Source organism: Malaya genurostris, chromosome 2 (genome assembly GCF_030247185.1).
Source record: "Malaya genurostris strain Urasoe2022 chromosome 2, Malgen_1.1, whole genome shotgun sequence".
Lineage (NCBI taxonomy): Eukaryota > Metazoa > Arthropoda > Insecta > Diptera > Culicidae > Malaya > Malaya genurostris.
Genome location: NC_080571.1, coordinates 32,524,714 through 32,546,933, shown reverse-complemented (window position 1 = coordinate 32,546,933; position 22,220 = coordinate 32,524,714). Strand labels below are relative to the sequence as shown.

At 37.9% G+C, this 22,220-nt stretch overlaps 1 protein-coding gene across 4 annotated transcripts in view; it reads right to left on the bottom strand.

Moving 5' to 3' along the window:
• The window catches only part of LOC131432983 (uncharacterized), a 701,653-nt gene that overhangs the window by 314,072 nt on the left and 365,361 nt on the right, over positions 1-22,220 (bottom strand). For 2 of the 4 annotated variants that reach the window (XM_058599679.1, XM_058599678.1), the window contains one exon: positions 18,303-18,431. The gene's annotated coding sequence lies outside the window, so the exon portion shown is untranslated. Of the gene's footprint in view, positions 1-18,300; positions 18,432-22,220 lie in introns of all 4 variants that reach the window. The other 2 variants (XM_058599682.1, XM_058599680.1) reach the window with 1 other exon arrangement.

Sequence of the window (22,220 nt, the reverse complement as noted above, 5' to 3'; positions counted from 1 at the left end):
CTGTATGTTTAAGTTGCCAAAAAGTGCCACGCAAACTTTAGAGCTCTAATAAAGTGAATATTTTTCATATACTGTGGACCTTTGGTTGCTTAGAGAGGCTTAGTATACTCTAAATCATTAGAAAACAAACTGCACGGAAAATCTCTTAGCTTGACCTAAACGCTTCTACAGCACAAACTTTGCATTGATTTATTCAAAAATTTACTGATTTGTTAGGCCGGTATGGCCAATATTTATCATTAATCACAATTCATCAACAGGTAAATGATATCAGAACTTTTTCTGCTGCCTACAGCGGTTTTCTAGAAAACAGTCATATGCATTCCGTCATTGAGTCATTTGTCAAGTTTTAATACCCAATTAAGCACGTAGCTCTAAATGATGCACGGGAAATCTCCACTACTAATCTTTGCGCGCCAAACGATTTTTTCAACGATCTAGTATTCTTTTCTTCGACGGTCAAACACTTATGCAACTCGTTGCGCGCCAAACATCAACCGTAGATCTAGCAAGCATTGGCGACTTTTTCAGTGGAAAATTCCATTGTCCATACAAAATAACTTTATTGGTTTTTCCCACTTTTCCTGTAAGTTTTCCTAATTTTTTGATGTACGAACACGGTGGGGGTAAAAACTGATCAAACAAAAAAAAAGCATCTCAATCCGTCCATCCGTGCTTACGTGATGCGATTACAAAGAATGATCTCTGCATTTTTATATATATACTAGCTGACCCGTCGAACTTCGTCTCGCCTGAAATTATTTTTTTAAATTTGTGTTTTCGAACAGCAGAGTTGCCAAACGTTAATGTTTCTTTCCATTATTTTACTGATTACTTGGCTTACAATAAACGAATTACGACAAATTCATATCCAACATCAAGAATTATTGTGGATATGTTCAATGCTTTTGTTACGCAAAAACTAAACAAATGCACCGTTTGCCATCTCATCCTTCGAGTCAGTGTATTGAACAGAGATTGTAGATCTCTCTCAAACTAAAGATTTGACATGTGGGATGATGGATTGGGTTGAATCATATCTGACTGGTCGTAGTATGACCGTGAGAATTGGCGACTGCGTTACTCCATCATTCATCGTGAGCTCTGGTGTTCCTCAGGGAAGCCATCTAGGACCATTCATATTTCTGCTATATCTAAATGATCCGAATTTCGCATTGCAATGCATGAAGCTATCATTCGCCGACGATTTCAAACTGTTTCATCTCATCAAATATCTGAAAGACTCAAACTTCTTGCAGTCACAGTTGGATGTATTTTCTAAGTGGTGCAACGTCAACAGAATGGTTATTAACGCCTTCAAATGCTTCGTTATCATGTCATCATCGATCATGTATGATTACACTATTTCGCAAGCTGTACTAAAACGGGAGACATCAATTAGTGATCTAGGAGTGTTATTGGATTCAAAACTTAGTTTCAAAGATCACATAGAATATACCCTCTCTAAAGCATTAAAGATGCTAGGGTTCATCTTTCGCATCTCAAAAAATTTCAATAACATATACTGCCTGAAATCGTTATATTGCGCTCTAGTTCGCGAGTATGCTGTTGTTGTTTGGGCACCATATTATCAAACAGATAAGCTACGCATTGAAACTGTTCAGTACAAGTTCATTCGTTTTGATTTGCGTCGCCCTGGAGAGATCCATTTAATCTTCCAAGTTACGAAAATCGTTGTAGACATACACTTCGATACACAAAAAGCTGTTTTCGTCGCGGACCTCATCCAATCTCGAATTGATAGTGAAGATCTCCTACAACAGCTAAGTTTTGACATTCTTCGGCGTAATTTGCGGTTTAATCCCTTTCTCAGAATTCCTCGTGCTAGAACTAACTATGGGTTCATTGAACCGTTTTCGAGTATATGTCGAGTATACTTGCTCTAATGGATTTAATTTCAATTTATCTCGTAACGCCATTAAAACCCGTTTTCTCCAAATATTTTCCCGTTAGTTTTATTAGGATAATTAGTCAATATGAATAGTTGTTAGTTAGCTTTGTAGTTTAAATAAGGGTAATTTAAGATTTCGTTATGTATCATTTGGTCAAATGTTATTTGTTGATACAAAAGATGAGAAGGTTTTATGCCTGCTGGAGAAGGAGAACCAAAATCTCAGCTCCAGCAGGCTTTTCCCTTGCTCCTAAAGAAACAAATAAATAAATTAACAGATGGATGAAAAAGAGATGACCAAGATAATTACTTTAAATTGACCCCACAAATTTCCAAAAGCAGCCCTCGGGGATTGTTGTTTATCATTGAATATTAAGACTTATTTGTACTGAAGACGTTTAAAATTTAATAGCAAATCCTTAGGGATTATCGAAAGTAATAAACTAATTTTGAACGGTTGTCCATAACCTACTTCACCGCTAGTGATATTACTTAGTCGTGTTTGATGAATGTTCGTAGCAGGATAATGACAGGATCAATTTTCGATTAACGAATTAGCGATAAAATCAAAAATACTTGGACATTCGAAAGTTCAAATTACCCTTTTATTAAATATTGTGTCCATTAACTTTGACATGAACGCTATATTCGTTCAAGAATTGTATCAAAAAGCCTCTCATTCGTCGAGCCACCACATCGGTTTGCTTAGTATTCAGTCCTGAGAATCAATATTCTGTTCTAGCGGAGTGAACATGAGGAGTGATTATACCAGTATTCTTCTTATCGTTAAAGCCAATGTATAAAACAGCAGATCTCACAACTAATGCTTCTTACATGCCACGATTTCTCCTTCAGATATGATATTCACGATTCGCATATGGTAATTCGTCAAGTAATCCAAAGTTCGGAAAATGAAATGATTTGGCTTAAGCAGCTTACAAATATCATGAATACCATCTGTTTTGAAGTAAACAAACTCTTGAAAACTCACTCGAATCGGCTGAACAAACGTCAGCATGCTAAATGCAAGGAAAATATTTCCATCTGAACTGATTATTTCAACAGCAGAATCCTATCATTGATACGTAAAAAAATCGTTACATAATTTGATTTGTTCAACTCACGCTCACGATGGCCAACATAATTCATCTAACTACATCTACTGGTAAATGACATTAGAACTTGTGTTTCTGTCATTTGGCAAGTAATGATTTTGATACCCTATTAGGTACGTGTTTCCAAATGACGAATCAATCATGCATGTAAAATCTCCACCCAAATCTACTCGTTGCGCGCCAAACGATTTTCCAAAGATCTAGTATTCTTTTCTTCAACGGCGAAATACTGAGCATCTCCTTGCGCGCCAAACATCAATTGTAGATCTAGCAATCATTGGCGACTTTTTCAGTGGAAAATTCCATTGTCCATACAAAATAACTTTATTGGTTTTTCCCACTTTTCCGGTAAGTTTTCCTAATTTTTTTGATGTACGAACCCGGTGGGGGTAAAAACTGATCAAACAAAAAAAAAAAAAAACATCTCAATCCGTCCATCCGTTCTTACGTGATGCGATTACAAAGAATGATCTCTGCATTTTTATATATATAGATAGATGCATGCAAAGCGAACGCAATATTAAGATCTTCATGATGTAGTATTTTTGCTTCATGACAATGCAAGACCCCATGTTTCGAAAGTTGTAGAAGCTTTTTTTGTTGGTAATCGCTGCAATGAAAAGTTCTGCCCCGGACGCCATTTTTATCAGACATTGCTCCTTACGGTTGCCATATGCTCCAATCCATGGCGCATAACTTGTCAGGTCAGTTTAAAAAACTAACATTGGATCGATTAATTTGTCGAATCTGAGGCAAAGGAATTTTTCAAACGTGGTATCCGAGTCGGTACTGTAATGATAATCTCACAAAAAAAAACATGAAACTTAGCAGAAAAAACGCTACTAATTTATTTCAACTCCTGATATACCATAAATAGATTTATATAACGACATTTATATTGGTGTTTTATGTTATGTATGCTATAAATATTCTGAGTTTATTTATCTAATAGCCGTTTATTTAAATTTTACTCACACCGACTTAAATTACAAAAGTCTAGCCCTTGTTTCTGTGATTTTTTTGTCGACACCGCAAAGAATTGGAAATAACCTTTAAGGTGCAGAAATGTGTAGGATCGCATAGTTGTTTTTGAAAAGTAGCGAAAAAATGCTTTAAAATCAAATACTTTTGAACAGTGGCAGCCCTTCCCTACCTATCCAGAACTCTAATCGCAAAACATCATCATTGCGCCATATATTTTGTATGGATGGATGAAAAGGTAAATACCCTATCTTTGAGAGGATGTGGAGAGATTATTTCTTATTCAAATTTTTTTATACTTTAAACTGTAATCTTCACTTCTTCTTCACATCTTCAGTATTGAGTTATTTGTTGATATCTCATAGTGCTGATGGTGTTGAATTAAAAAGTTTAGTTGCTTCTTTAAATAGGAATCGAACCCGCCCACTTGTCCTCCAGTCATGTCTGTGAAATAAGCCACCCGTTTTTTTTAAATCTTGAAGATGAGTTGGACTTTTGTTTTTTGAGTGCTTTATTGAGCTCTCAGAACTTCTTTTTCGACACCCATTTTCTACTAATAACCGTTTCCGAATTACAAAAATTTGAAGAAATTTTAGTGCAAAAATACATACCTTCACTTTACAAACCATATACTTGAATCAAATTGATCTCTCTCCATCTGTGGACAACAAATGATTTGTCATACTGTCCATCTGTTTTCTTTTCTGTTGTCAATTCCCGGAATTTTTCTTCGGTGAATCGGCTTTGGTTGGAACGGGTTTCAGCATTGGATCAACGAGTTATACATTCCTCCCGGTTTACTCGTTTACAAAAGCATTTTTAATAGGGTAGCCATTTTTGATTTCGTTCACGAGGCGATAGTAGATGATGGTTTTATTGTGTTTACGAAGTAGATATTCAAACCAATAACCGTAACCATTGTCTTGCTTTATGGAAAATTGTTACTCTTCTATCACCGGAGCTGGCCCACAGTCGTTCCGGAACATCGCTTCTTTTAGGATATCAAGAAGTCTAATCCAATGGTAAATGCAGCCCCTGCCGATAAAACTTCAAAACATTCATTTCTTATCTGTTTTGTTTTTGTTTTGCCCAGCGAAAGCCGGATTGCATGCAATCTTTCCGGCCCATAAAACCCACGCCGAGAACATTCCAACGGCTTTGTCCGCACCGCATCTCCGTGTCTGCCATCTCCGAAGGGGCCGGTAATTAAATGAAAATGCCTGCTCGAAAATTCATTTGCCGGGAAATATTATTATGATGAGCCACCTAATTGTTGCTAATTAAAAATTCCTTTATCCCGACGCCATTCAGGATTGCCATTGCCCCGCCGCAGTTCTCTCCGACTCTCCGTGCTTTTTATTACTTATAATTGCCGGAAATTTAATTCCCAGCTTAGAGATTAGCATTCCAAAACAAGCCTGAGGCAGCAAACCCGAAGAGTAGCTATAGCGGTTCTTTGCTCCTTGCTGGCATTGTCCCGACCGACCGATGACTTCTCCGTTCCGACGTGCGGGATGCTGAAATTGCCTACAGGCTCTGAAAGATCACCAGCAGTCAAGAAGAGCTGGATTGGTTTCTACGTTAACTGACGTGACTTGAAGACCGGGTAGGACCGACCGAGCCCCAGAGCTTCAAGGTAATTTGTGTGAATCGTAAATTATTTGTAATCAAGCGTAAAGCCTTACGAGTTCCGTTCACACACCGTTGAGTGGAAAGTGAAAGAACTAATCTCCGAGTCGGCGAGAACTCGGAACAAACATGCGATGATAAAAACACACACAAACCAATCCCCGCAGTGTCCTGTGCTTCGGCTGCATCATCAGACTGCGGTCAGGCTGCAGGCGATGAGGTTTTCTGTCTCAAATGTGAAAAATGCTGTCGTCTGAAGTTCTTGGGATTGCGAAGATGAGTACGATGCAGCGGTCGTTGGAATTGATTGGATAGGTAAATAAAATTGAGCATCTTTTTGTGTAAATTCAATCGAGTTGCATGTTGCAAAACGTTTCTTATTTATAAGTAATTCAAGCTTCCTTTTTCCGAACAAGAACTCAGTCTAAGTTTGTGTTGATTAATCCAATTAAAATTGTTCCGCACGTGACACTCCCGCCGCCGGAAAAAAAAGAAACGATTCTATCCACTTGCACCGTTTTTCGCTCACAGATTGCCAGACGCCGCCGAAGGATGTTCGGACATTTCGAACGCGGTCCACTTCTAATCCCACAACCCGTTTCGCTTATCTGTGAGTGGAAACAAGCGCATCCGTGCGCACATGTGAACCGGGGGAAAATTATTAATTGCCTATAAATTTACAGATTGCCAGCAATTTATTTGGTTGATTCGCCATAGCCGTAATTTGCCAGTGTGTGTGTGTGTGTGCAGGCGTTGCATAGCTGCTGCAGAGTCCGGGTCGGACGGGATATCAAAAATAGTTTTGCGGATCAGACCGATCGGGACCGGGACCGGAATGTGCATCGGGTTGAGAGCGACGGAGACCAATTTAGCTAGAAGTAACGCGTCACTGACGCGGTCGTGTTCGGAAGCCAAAACCGCAACGGCCTCTGTTTGTGGTTCAGCCGGTGGCGGGTTGTTTGTAAACGATACCGATTCAATTACATGGATCAAATCGGCCCCATATTCGGGAAATCGGATTTGTGGGTCGTGCGGCTGCTGGATGCAGTCGATAGTGATCCAGTTTCTTTGTTTCGGGTACCGGCAACCGGCAACTAATTGTTATGTTGTGTAGCGCCTGTGAATGCGAAAATGTGAATTTATCGTGTTTAGCAAATATTTCGTGCGGAACTGGCTCAAAATTAGACTGGACTGTTTGGCCACGTTAGCTGCCAAGCGATGCTGAGTATCAAGTCTGACCTGTTTTTGTGTGCGGGAACGGGAGTTATGTTTTGACACGGGTTTTTCGATGTTTCATGTGTACAAAATCAGAAATAATGCGTTGTGATCATATTTATGGAAAACAAGCCGCACAACAATTGACTCATTCGTTCGAATCTCGCATCAAATATTTCCAATTCGGCCCAGTAAATGACGGAGCTTAACACCTCTGGGAACGTTCATGAAAATGTCGTAGATTGAAAATTAGACATTTTTGAATCCACATCCGTTCTTCTTTGTAGACTTTTTAGACCTGGGTGGCTAAAATGGTAAACACGTATACACGGAATGCATAGGAACGCAGGTTCGAGTCTTGTCTCTGGGTGTATTCTTTTTCCAAAAAAAATAAGATCTCAGTCATTGCAAAGACAGTATGTATAAGGACATGTTTCCATCCCACCTTTCACACACCCCTCAAAAAGTATACGAAATCTTCTCAATTCGATAAAACCTATTGCAAAACACTTGGCACTTAGTGTTGTTTGTCCAGTGCTGGAAACTGCTGGCATTTTTTTTCGAATATCGGGTACATGGGAACTTCTATGTTGCCTGCTATCCGGACAGTCACACCACATGAATGTCGTTCGTATCACACGGATAAATGTCACATATGGCAGTCATGACCGAGCGCTGACTGAATGTAGCGGCGACTGCCATGCTCGAATTGAGCAAAGAATGTAACAAAAGAATGATCGTCATCAACATTTTATGAAAAAATTCATAACGGCTTCATTGGCGACGGTTTTCATCTCGGTACTGTTCTATGAAATGGTCAAATTTCATATTGAAAAGGTTTCAAAGAAAAGTCAATATTTATATAAAATTACTAGATTTGAGCATTTTCAAGATGCACAGTGTTTTTTTTCCATAAATACGTTTATTTCATAGGCAATATACATAAGTTTTCCTTCGCCGTGGCATCCACAATACATAGTACTTTAAACCTAATACATTTCGAATATCATATTAGTATGTTGGTATTCATTAGTTAATCTAAACACTGTTTTTATCAAGCGAGTTGCTATTTTAAATTACATTAAATAAAATACATTTATTTTGTACATGATCTTATAACTATTTCAGGTTTGTTTGTATCAGTTCATCACTTTTATTTGATATAAGAAAGCTGGCTATTGGTTGAACTCATGGAAAAGAAAACAGCCTAACATAAAATAAAATTTAAATTGGAACTACAAAGGACCAAATGAAATGATAAAGAAGTTTCATGTAAGGAAGGTCACGACAAACAAGAATGTCGCGAACTGGGACATTGGATAGTCTACCTTGAGTACGCAAGGAATTTATTATTTGAGATCTGACATCACGATACTCCACGCATGTCCAAACGACATGATCAATATTGCCTTCGCCACAAGCACAATGATTAGTCTCGGAAAGTCCAATTCGAAGGAGATGTGATCACTCATGTAGTGATTGGACATGAGTCTGGACATCACACGAATGAAGTCCCTACTCACATCCAGTCCCCTGAACCATCAGGTATCAGAATAAATTGGCTCATAACGGCACGTTCCCCCATACCTCTGTCGATATTTTAGGAATAATTTAGTGCATCCACCGACCCAGATCATCTTTATCCCAAGAAGTTTGCTAGCTGGCAAGCGTTCTTTGGCGGGACGCGCAATAGAATTTGTTGAAAGCAATTGGTCTCTCATAAATTTCACCTTCAACAGCACCACGTTTGGCTAAACTATCGGCTCTTTCATTGCCTGGAATGAAGCAATGAGCCGGGACCCAAACTATTGTGTTTTGATAATTATTATTCAATATGTCGTTCAAACACTGTTTTATTTCGCCCAAGAAAAACGGTTCATTCTTGCCAGCAGCGTTTGAGCGAATTGCTTCAATTGCACTCAGACTATCTGTGAAGAGAAAATAATGGTTTGGAGATATGCTAATGTGACGATTACACTCAAGCTATAATGAACTGCTGCTAACTCTGCTATATAAACAGATGCAGGTTCTTGAAGCCTAAATGAAGCATTATTGTTGAATATACCAAACCCAGTAGCCTCTTCATTTCGTGATCCGTCCGTATAAAATATTTTCTCAGAGTCAATATGCCTGAACTAACTTGTAAATATTTTTGGGATTTCCATCGAGCGTAGGTGTTCCGGGATTTCACGCCCTTCACGCTGCATGGATGTGTCGAAAAATAAAGTTGAGTCAGGGACATTTAGGAGGTTGTCACGGATAGGAATATATCTTGAAGGGTCGATTTCCTGTGGCATAAGGTTATAATATACTGTCATGAATCTTGTTTGATATTGAAGCTCAACTAGCCTTTTGAAGTTATTAATAACCAGGAGATTCAGTACCTCACATCTTATTAGCAGTCGCGATGAAAGCTGCCAAAAACGATCTTTCAATGAAAGAACTCCCGCCAGAACTTCAAGACTCATTGTATGTGTCGAATGCATGCAGCCTAGCGCAATTCGCAGACAACGATACTGAATTCGCTCAAGTTTTATAATATGAGAGTTTGCAGCGGAACGAAAACAAACGCATCCATATTCCATCACTGAAAGTATCGTTGTTTGATACAATTTTATTAGATCTTGCGGATGAGAACCCCACCAAGATCCTGTTATTGTTCGAAGAAAATTTACTCTTTGTTGGCATTTCGTTATCAGATACCTAATGTGTCCTCCCCACGTGCATTTGGAATCAAACCACACCCCGAGGTATTTGAAAGTCAAAACCTGTTCGATTATTCTTCCCATCATATGAAGCTGAAGTTGCGCGGGATCATGCTTTTTTGAAAAGACGACCAGCTCTGTTTTCTCCGCAGAGAATTCGATACCCAGATGAACAGCCCAAACGGACAATTTATCTAAGGCAGGAGTTCCCAAACTATGTTGGGTCATAGACCCCTTTACTAAAATTAACTTAGGCCGCAGACCCTCATTAACAAATTCCTGTGAAAATTCAATTCCTTGCTTTTTTAATATTGATAAATTACTTACGAATTTCTGCGGATGGTGAAATAAACACTACTTTTTTAGCATGAATATTTCAAATAACAACTTATATCAAACAATAGGGGGTCGATTTCTAGACCTCGTCGACCCCCATAGTCAGTTTTCGTTTACGTCGACCCCCGCAAAAAAGATATCGACCCCAAGGGGTCTATATCGACCACTTTGGGAACCCCTGATCTAAGGTATCTTGCAATGGTTTTTGCAGATCAATAGCTTTGGTGCCAGTAACTGAAACCACGCCATCATCTGCCAATTGTCTTAGTGTACAAGGGGTTACTAGACAGCTGTCAATGTCGTTTACATAGTAATTATACAGGAGCGGACTGAGGCATGAGCCTTGCGGGAGACCAATGTAGCTAATTCTGATTGTTGCCGAATCGGCAACAAATAATTATTTATAATCACTGGAAGTCCATGTTGATGATTGTCTGAAAGAACATCAATGGAAACTGAATCAAATGCTCCTTTAATCTCTAAAAATACAGATGCCATTTGTTGTTTTTGAGCGAAGGCAATTTGGATGTCAGACGAAAGTAATGCAGGGCAATCATTCATCCCTTTATTTATACGGAAACCAAACTGAGTATCTGACAACAAACCGTTCGTAGAATAATTTTTTCGAACAATTTTCCGATGCAGGACCACATTGCAATGGGTCTATATTAGTTGTGATTGGAAGCTGGTTTCCCCGGCTTTTGAATGGCGATAACTTTCACTTGCCTCCAGCCAGGTGGAACAATATTTTGCTCAAGAAACTTGTTGAGCAATTCCAACAAACGTCTTTTTGCAAGGTCGGGCAGATTCCTCACCAAGTTGAATTTAATTCTGTCCAACCCAGAAGCATTATTGTTACAATACATGAGTGATATGGAAAATTCCATCATTGAAAAGATGCTATCAATGGAACCATTATTTGGAGAAGACTCCCTAATAATGCTATGCGTAGGAACAGAATCTGGACAAACTTTCCTCGCAAAATCAAATATCCATCGGTTCGAGTATTCCTCACTCTCATTTCCTACGTTACGATTCCTCATTCGTCTGGCCGTATTCCAAAGAGTGCTCATTGAGGTTTCTCTTGACAAACCTTCAACAAAATGTCTCCAATAGCTACATTTCTTGGCCCGAAGTATGCTCTTGTACTTGGTTTCTAAAGTCAAGAAATTTTCAAAATTCTGAGGAGTTCCTCCTCCTCGTTTTAAAAACGTCTTGAAAGCATTTTGTTTCGCCTGTTTTGCATCTGAGCACTCTTTGTCCCACCAAGGGTTTGGAGGCCTTCTGTTAGACGATGGGCCAAGAAATCGTTTGATTTGGGCTTGTTCTGCAGCCTCCAGAAGCGAACAAACGAGGAAGTCATATTCTTCAAGTGGGGGGAGCTCTTCCATTGAAGTTAAGACACTTGAAATATCACTTTGGTATTTAATCCAGTCAATATTTTTTGTCAAATCATATGGAATATTAACTGAATTAGCAATGCCTTTGTTCCTGCTAATTGACATGATGATTAGTAAATGATCGCTACCGTGTGAATCAGGAAATACTTTCCAGGTGCAACCTAGTCGAATTGAAGTCGAGCAAAGAGATAAATCTAATGCACTTGGACGTGCAGGAGGTCTTGGAATCCGTGTCATGCTACCCATATTTAGTACCGTCATGCTAAAATTGTCGCTTAAGGACCTCTGTGCCTTTGCACCCCTTCGTCTTCGCACCTTTATGCGATGGCACCTCTGTGACTCGTTACTTCTATGCCCTCGCACCTCTGTGTCTCTACACCTCTGTGCGTATGAACCGGATGGCCTTCGTTGCTAGCTTTCCAGTCGGGAAACGCCCCGAATATTGCCTTGGCTATTAGCACCAGCAGTTTTAACTACCTGCAACCGTTAATTCACGAGCAATATAATCGAAACACAACCTATTCGCTTGAATGGTTTTTACTGAATGACAGTATTACTCTTAGTACATTCTATTCTTAGTAAATTTACCATTCTAATGGTGATAAAAATTTTGAAATAGTTAAAAAAAATAGCTAAGATATAGTCAGTCAAAAAGCTCTGAGGAAAACGAGCCGAATGAAAAAAGGTGCGATCTGTCGGGTGCGTCACTTATACAATTACACTAAGGTCTCTTTTTACGCGGGGGGTGCGTACCGTGTTAAAAAATCCGTGTAAAAGGAAACCGTGTTAATTGCGCAAACCATGCAAAAAAAAAACCGCGTGGAAAATTTGACGTAATAATTCCAAAAACCGTAGATTTGATTATTTGTTTGTTTTGTTTAGGATAAAATGTAACTCTTGATAGTTTGAAGGGGAAAAAGGCTTATCTTTAACTCCCAAATTTATGTAAGGTGCACATAACTATGAAAATGTAACTGTTGTTTCACAATAAAAACGGAAATCTAAAAAACAGCCAGAGGTTACGAGAAGGGTCCAGTCATACTTGATAAAACACATTGAATGATAAATTAAAATTAGAACACTTAGAAAATGCATTGTACGACAAGCAAATTAATCTAAATGACTCATGCATCATACTTTCAAACTGGAACGTTCGACTAAAGAAGTGCTAGTAATACCACCAATAAACACTTTCACTACAAATCAAGCTTGAGAATCAGTTCTTTTCAATTCCGAAGGTGCGATGTGTAGTAAACACTAACGATCTTAACAGTCAGTTTCAACTAAACTGAGTGGGAAGACATGGGTATTGGATGAAGATCTATGCACGCAGAGACAGAATTAAAGGGAAAGAATTCATAGAGATGAATATAAATCAAATTAGAAAAGGTATTACTATGTGTAACGCTCGTATATTTTTTTCAACAAAAAACAGTACATTTGGCGTAAAAATCAAGGAAATACAGTACATCGACCTTGAAAATACAGTACATTTTACAGTACGCTTTTTTCTAAAAATAGTGAATAAAAAACAAAAGCAAATAAATTTGATCAGCATCTTACGAGGAAAACAGATTTAAAAAATGACATGCGAATACAACTATGTAATGAAAACCGCGAAAAATCCACCGCAGAGATGGGACTCGAACCCGTAGCAAGCCAAATACGGGTAAATCGTTTTGCCTATTAAACTATCCTACATGTGAGACACACATACAAACAGCCTAACCGAACATAAGAACCGAGCATGTTCAGCTGTTCCGGGCCCTACGGCGTTCATTTGTAGTCATTTCTCAATAACAATCCCTCCGCAAGGTGTTTCCGCCCTCAATTAGTCCGTTTTTTGTATGTTTCACAAGCAGGATAGCTTAATTGGCAAAACGATTAAGGAGGATAGGAACTATTTTCGGGTTCGAGTACAGTCTCTGCGGTAGCTTTTTCGCGGTTTTAATCACACAGTTGTATTCGCATGTCATGTAAAACTTACTCAATACGGCTCTACGTCTTAACAAGACTAAACAAATAGTTCAAAGCAAGTTCATAAACTCAATTATATTTTATTTCCTTTTCAGGGCATTTTAAAATTCGTCGAAAACTGAAAAATGTGCGAAAGTAATAATAACATTTTTTGAGAAACGGATGTTTTTGATAATGAATTTAATTTGGAGTATATTTTCTTTTTGGTTGAGACATTTTTCTCCTTTTCAATCATCAAAGTTTCGCTTGATTGTTGTGACGCGCTCTGCACAAGAATTATTAATGAAAAAATTTGTGTGTGTTGTTGTTGTGTTCTCATTCACGTTCGCTACGTGTTGTTACTGTTCTTGTACTGCCACAGATCGAAATTCGATGCGTTGAAGATTTAAAATTCTGTATTAAATTTTAGTGTTAAAAATACAGTATATTTCAGTGTAAAAATACAGTACAAATTAAAATACAGTAGATTTGAGGGTAAAAAACAGTACACAGTATTTGAGTCGAAAATATAGTACAATACTGTAAAATACAGTACAGATACGAGCGTTAACTATGTGTCATGCTGAAGCAACTCATTTCATCGGCGTAAATCCTAATACTACAAGAGCTATACCATTCAAATGGGTATGAAATACTGTACTGCTCGATATGATGAAGAGTTGAAGTTAATTTGACTAGTTCTTCAACGCTCCGAAATTCTCGATGATATCAATGACGATGCTGACATCATACACCACAACTGAGGGGAAGAGACGTTGTCGTGTAATTTACGACAGGTGTTCAAGATCTGAAGACTGATTAATCATTTTATGGAACGACAGTCAATACTCTCGTGAATTGTTGAATGAATGATTTTAGTTCACTTTCAAACTTTAAATTAACTCTCATAATCGTTTTCTTACAGACAACCTGTTCCCTTTTTTAAAATTTTTCTTGAAAAACATATGACAGTGCTTTTTAAACTCTCATCAGAAACCGTGTTATTTGCGAAAACCGTGTAAATAAAAACCGTGTTAATTCCGGAATCCGTGTAAAAAAAGCCGTGTATAAAAAAACCGTGTGAAAAAAAACCGTGTAAAAAGAGACCTTAGTGTATATAATCGGATTTGTCCACCATTTGATCTTAGAACTGGAGCTTACCATTATATCTCGGGAGCAGGGAGTGACCACCATTTGATCTTTGATCATCTTCGAACTTAACCAACAAACCAGTACTAGCTTTCAAATGAACGATTTCCGACCTCGTCGAGTTTAGTTGAATAGCATGTGACACTTCGGGACTCACGGACATCGAAAGTCCGGTTTTCCCAGTATTTTTTTATTCTTCCTACAGAAAAAGGCAAAACCTGTGAAAATTGAGTAGAAATCATCATTGTGCATGATTTTACACTCAATAGTCATCCTATTGTGCAGTTTTGGACATTCTTGGCTTCGATTATGTTGGTCTTTTTGCGAATGTCTTCAAAACAGTTTTAAAATGATTTTTGTTTACTAGCCAACAATGTTGTTAAGAAAATGGAAAAGGTTAGAATGCAAAATTACATAGAACTGAGTTAATAAAATTCCGATTGTATTGGGATAATCATTGGGATTGTATTGGGATTGTTGATTGAGTAATGAAATAAATATTTTCAGTAAGATAAGAGTGGTGCGGAGATTAGCAAATGACAAATGAAACAAATAAATGTTTTTCCGGACATCGGATAATATAACATACTAAGCAGAGATATTTCATTATAATGCTAACGAAGCACCAATTTCAATGGTTGAATTCATCATTGTTCTTCTGTCGTGCAACATTAATACTCCAGGACTTGACTGACTCAACTTCAATTTGTCTCTCGAATCTAATTGAATCCACGTTACTTTAGACAAGTAAGGAATATCACTTCATCATACTCGGGAACCATCATTTGATCACAAAACCTATTGGCTGTAAGCATCGCAATCGGTAAAATGTTCAAGAATATGAAACAAACCTTTTTTATAGATTAAACATTTTCTCTCTAAGCTAAAATGATAGCTATTCGTAGAATCCATTGAAAATTTTGTAATTAACTTGTTAGATAAATACTCCCAAACCTCCGTTTACGAACACTTTTTATACGTTACCTCTTTTTACGTACCTCTTTTTACGAACCAAATCCCAAATAACGTAATCTTTTTTTACGAACCAAATCCCAAATAACGTAAACTTTTTTTACGAACCTACTTCGTAAAAAGAGGTTTTGTCATTCATCGAAAGCGATTTCCATGGAATAAAATTATTACTACAATATGGGTATTTTTGAAACGGGCTTATAGAGTAGATTCCGGAAAATGATGTTTGAAGTATTTTGGAAATCCAAGATGGCGACTTCCGGTTGATTGATATTCCTTGAAAACCCTTGCAAAATGGGTATTTTCGGAAGGGAATTGATGAGTAGATGTCGGAAAATGATGTTTGAAGTGGTTCTGGAATCCAATATGGCGACTTCCGGTTTGTTGATATTTCTTGAGAACTCATACAATATGGTTCTTAAATCCAAGATGGCGACTTCTGGTTGATGGATATTCCTTGAAACCCCTTGCAATATGGGTATTTTCGGAGCGTAATTGATGAGTAGATGTCGGAAAATGATGTTTGAAGTGGTTCTGAAATCCAAGATGGCGACTTCCGGTTTGTTGATATTCCTTGAAAACCCATACAATATGGGTATTTTTGGAACGGAATTGATGAGTAGATGTCGGAAAATGATGTTTGAAGTAGTTTTGAGATTCAACATGGCGACTTCCGATTTGTTGATATTTCTTGAAAACCCTTACAATATGGATATTTTCGGAACGGTATAGTGTTTTAAAGGAATACCAAGTTAAAGGAAAATGGCAAAAACATTCAAAAGATACTAATAAACCGGAAGTCACTGTTTCGCATTTCAAAACCACCTCAAATATAATTTTCCGACGTTTTCTTTTAAATCTTTTTTCGAAAATACCCAAATTGTAAGGGGTTTGAAGGAATATCAACAAATCGGAAGTCGCCATCTTGGATTTCAGAACCACTTCAAACATTGTTTTCTGATATCTACTCATCAATTCCGTTCCGAAAATATCCATATTGTAAGGATTTTTAAGGAATATCAACAAACCGGAAGTCGCCATCTTGAATTTCAAAACTACCTCAAATATCGTTTTCTGACATCTACTCATCAGTTCCGTTCCGAAAATATCCATATTGTTAGAGGTTTTAGGCAATCTCAATAAACCGGAAGCCGCCATCTTGTATTTTGAAACGAGCCCAAACATCATTTTCTTGCACTTACTCTTCACATCCGTTCCGAAAATAAACATATGATGCGCGGTTTCCACAATAATCACACAAAACTGTTTTTACGAAGTAAATTCCAAATAACGTAAACTTTTTTTACGAACCAAATCCCAAATAACGTAAACTTTTTTTACGAACTACCTCTTTTTACGAACCCCCGTTTAGTTCGTAAATGGAGGTTTCGGTGTAGTAAAAAAAACTGCCAAAAATTATTTAGTTGAAGGACTCAAACCTCAAAGATTATTTAGTTGAAGGACTCAAACCTGCTACAACCCATGTTTGAGTGGAAATGCAGGCAATACAAGAGAAACCACATCTCAGTAGTCATTTTTTTGCCATTCTAAATATTGAAACAGTTTACTATGGGGTTCCCAAAAAAAAGGTTCCCAAAGAAAACAATAATGATATGATCCCTTAAATCTAGACTTCAAGTACAAATCCTGCGATAAGCCGACACGCTTCCCATGCCAAGTTGATTGCAATGCAACCGTTTCTGAATTAAAAATTCAACCGTGCATGTTTAGCCCCGTCAACTAACCTAACTAACTGCAGGCATTCATTTTCCGGGATTTTTTCTACTACTTATCCCGGGTGGATTTTTCCAGGCAGTCAGTCTGCCTGCTATCCACTGAAGCCACTGTTTTCCGCTGCTTTCCCCAACGAATCCCCTCAGCACAATTTATGTTTAGTTCGGCTGTTTATTCAACATTTTCTGGTCGCAGTTGTGTTTGCTTTCCGGATTAGACCGTACTTCGGCGACGGACTTCACCCTCGCGGATGGCATTTTGCCATATAAAAGTGCACTCGTTTCGTTTCGCATTCTCTCGCTCTCTCTCTCTCTGTCGCTCTGTCTCGGAAGCTAAGCACGTTTATATTTGTTCCCGGTCCGGGTCCCGATGTACCGCGGAATGCTTTCACGTCACACATAAGCACATTTCTTCTCTTCCATTATCTATGAAAATTCAGTTTGATTCAATTTTGTTACGAATTTTTCGTCCAGAAGAGCTTTCAGAGCTCGTGTCGTCCTCGCATTTTCATCGGGAGCGATGCATTTTTATTCTGTGCCCTTGCTTCACAACCCCCATCCTCCTACAGGACAGTACTTCTGGTGGCATTAGGCCAGGGCCCAAGATGGCTATCGTGAATTACGTTTTCCCAGGAACCAAGACGAACGACACAATTATGCAAATTTATATAAATACATCTGCTGGGATTCCCGTGCCGAACTCTCGACTGGTGGGAGCAGAGTCGAAAGCAAATACCAGTTATTCGTCCCGTTCTCGTGTTCCGCCCGGTCCGATTCCCAGGCTGAACACTGACGGCACCCGCTTCGACATCGGGCCGTAGGCGATTGAATGTTGGCCAAACAAATTATGTACAACTTAAAGATTTCACATTCAAGGTTCAAAGATCATATTTGTGTTTCGGAAAGGATTTAGATTTGGTCCGAATTGAGTTATTCAACTGTCTTCAGTTCGGATACATCACTGTGCAATTTCACAAGAACAGAAGAGAGAGAAAAAAACCCGCCAGGCAATTTGCAGGCGAATCAAAATAAATAACAACGAACGACGATTGGTGGATTACAGTGGAAAAGGACAAACGGTGAGATTTCTTTTGTCCGATAGACTGAACTAGTGATTGCTATTGCTTTGTTGTTTTCGTCGTTTTTTTTCTCTTTCTTTTACACAGCTAAGTGAGAGAATAAAAGAACAATACTTACACCGCAATCTGTGTGTCCAAAGTTAGTCACAAGGTGGCTGGTGTCCTTGGATTTGTGCTTCTGTTAGCCGGCTTTCTGGCTAACAATTTGCGATGAAGATCTGCACGACGTGACACCGAAATATATGCGATCTGTAATAGAAGAAATAAAAAGTTTGTTAGATATTACGGTCGAATCTTGAGATTGTGCAGGTGCAGCTCAGACAAAAGCAGAAGAAAAGTCGGTTCCGTAGAGATCTCGGATCGGTCTTGTGCGGTTAGACCTTCAGAGTGTTGATCAGTTGATCAGAGTGTCGCGAGATGCCTAGAAAAATTTTGAAACGGTGTTGAATTTTGTTACGAGTACGACTTACTTTACTATAGGGTGCCTTTTAGAAATTTATCCTGGAAAACAATAGGTAGAACTTAGTCGCGAATATCTCATGTTATATTTAACGCAGGAATATATGGTCAGTACTTTGTGATAGAATTTTCAGTTGTATGAGATAACCATAAATAACTCTAAATTTAAGTATTCATAAATGTTTAGTATGAACGAGTATCAACTTGTACTACTAGAAACCATTACTGATAACAAAAACTGTATATGAAAACGATTCGCAGCCCCCAGAGAACTACTTCGTGGACTCCCAGCGGTCCGTGGATCGCTGGTTGGGAATATCTTCGAATTTCATAGACTTTATGGATCAACTTCCAAGCAACTTAGTTTGGACACTATATTCTGTTTCAGTGTCCTGTTCGGTTGCATTTACTTTTCTTTACTGGGTCAGCTACAGCACACTTGGATTGTTTATAACGTTTTGTTTTTCTTGAAATACGGGGTCTATGTTGTATGCCCTTTTAATTCAATTTTTGAATTGAATTGAATTTTTTAAATTCACAATAAAAAGAAACAAGTCCTAGAAGAAACCGATTCAATCGAGATATGTGAATAATAGATCTGTCATTTTTGTCGTGAATACGACTTACTTTACTACATGGCGCCTTTTCAAAATTTACCCTCTGAGAGAGTGATAAGTTTTTGATCGTGAATATCTCCTGTTGTATCTAATGAATCAACATAATTCTTGCTACATGCCATCGGAAATATGATCACAATTTTATGATAAAATTTTCAGTGGTGTGACATAATCTCAAATAGTTCAAAATTAAACTTTTCTGAAATGTTCGGTATAAACGAGTATCAAAGAGGATAATTCATAAGGCGCTTTTGCCTTTCTCGTATTCTGAAAGCTCATAGCTAAGTGATCTGTGGAAGGATTTATATAATCTAACTACCAATAGAATCGAAAATTTTCAACTTGAACGTGTATTGCAACAACATTGAAGTTTTTCAACACTACACTATTGAAAACCCTGTTTGATTTAACCCATGACAGCACCAGCCAATCAGAACACGAGATGTCTGCTTCTATACAAGAGCATCCATATAAAAATTGAGTGGTTCATTTTCCTACCATTTGCTGAGCTACTGTTCTCGAAACAAGACACAAACGAGAGCAACATCGAGGACTTTTCGTCTCACTGTTTCCCGTTCTGCGAAGGGGCTGTCCGTACACCGCTGCCAGTAGAAGGTATAAAATGAAATGTGATGTGAGAAATAAGTGATAGGAGCGTGCCAGTTTTATCGTATTCACGACATTCAGTTATGTCTCTGACATTACCCACCCGCCTTTTTTAACGTGACCAAGCGTTGTCATGATAGAAAACCTGTTTTAATCCACCTAGTGGTGTAAGTCGGATCCGGATGAAATTCAGGAATTACGTATGGGTCTATAGGACCTGTCATTTGTACCTAAGTTTGTGAAAATCGGTCGCGCCATCTCCGAGAAAAGTTAGTGCAAAAAACGTTACATACACACATACGTACATACACACAGAGATATTTTGCGTACTCGACGAACTGAGTCGAATGGTATATGACACTCGGTCCTCCGAGCCTCGGATGTAAATTCGGTTTTCACAGTGATTGCATAGCCTTTCTATATGAAAAACCTGTTTTTCCTCCTAGTGATGTAATTGTGTCTTTACCATCAACATTTCACGATAAATTGATCCAAGTTTCATATTGGACATTTTGAATACACTGAGGTCTCATTTTACGCGGGGGATAAGTACTAACTTCGGAAATCCGCGTAACTTCGGAACTTTGCGTAAATGCGTAAAAAACTGTGGAAAGCATTTTTTCGATACCGAATATGAAAATCGGCTTTGGGACTCGCTCTAGTGTAATCGGAACATTTTTTTTTTTAATTAAAAATTTTCTAAGTGTCAAAGAGATGACTTAAAAAAATTTCGAAATAACACCAGATCTCGAAGTTTCATGCATTTCTAAGACAAAACAAGAACACCTAGTAATTTCGGAAATCCCTGTAAAATAAAACCACATATAAAAACCGTGTTAAAAAAGACCCCAGTGTAACTGTTTCCGGAATCGGAATCGAGAGACTATCGAAGTTGCAGTAGGTTTTTAAGGCCATTAAATATACAATTTTGCACAAAAATAATGTGTAACTTCGGAAATCCGCGTAAAAATCCGCAAAACTATATAAAACTTGTTTTTGTTGCCAAATATCTCTATCAATATCTGGTTTTATCTCGACAAAAACTTGTTTGTAAAACACTGACTTTGGAACCGCATTACTTTGAAATTATTTTTTTTCGATGCCCAATGATTTTTAAATGCATGAAACGTCTAAATCTGGTGTTATTTCGAAAACAAAAACTTTCATTTTCTGATACAAAAATTACGAGAGAAACGACTTAAAACGTTTTTGCCTTTCTCATATAGAAAGATTATGCAATCACTTAGGAAACCGACTAGTAAAAATGCAGTCATATACCAATCGACACAGATCATCGAACTGAGCAATGGCTTTGTGTGTGTATGTGATTTCACGTAATTCCTGAATTTCATTCGGATCCGACTTCCGGTTCCGGAATTATAGGGTAAAGTGTGTTAAATATTTACACCGTCACTTACACTTGTGAAACAAAAACCATAAAAATGTTCTATACTGGACCAAAAACCGTTATTCCCAATCTTAGGGTCTAATGAAAGGTCTTATGGTCCTACCCAAAATTTCTGTATATTTTCGGATACAGCAAAAAATTAAATCGTCGTTTAGAGTACGATGGCAAAATCGTAAAACAAATTCAAAATTTGAATAAAAACTAGTAGAGTTTGTACGTCATGTTAGTTGGTGGTCGTACGAACCGACTTCGATTATACCGGTTCTCGGGTTCCGGTGCTGCAAGTACATATAATAGTGAACCCACTCCGTTTTCTAATGGATGGCCTAACCGATCAGAGAACTGTTTCATTATTCATGTTATACTAGTTAATGCACAAACAATCTCTTGGATTCCAGCAAAAATCGAAGAGAAACATTTTGAATAGAATTCCACTGTATTGTATATGAGAAAAACATCATTACACCACTAGGTGGATTAAAACAGTTTTTTTTTTTCAAATAAACACTGGAACTCAACGTTTTGACATTTCTTGGAGGAAACAAGAACGCCGCAAAACTTTGAAAATTCGCATAAAAAATCCGATCATCTTTGGAAATTTGGACTAAAACATCCGCCAAACTTTGAAAATTCGTTTAAAAAAGGCGAGTGGGTAATGTCCGAGTCATAGCAGGAGGACGTGAATACAAAATTTCGTTCCAGACAATGGAATTTCTGGTCAATAAACCATTTTCAAAAATATTGTTCCAGAGTCTTCATTTTAACTGTTGAGCCTGTATTTTGGAATTATTTTCAAAAACCTAATTCTGAAACTAGATTCTTAATATTTTAAATTCATGTAGAGAATTCAGGTGGACCAGAAACCAGGCTCTGAACTCAGTTCCAGAATCAAATTCAAATGATTTTACACCTCGCAGAAGGTCTGTTTTTGCTGCTGCCAGTGGAAGA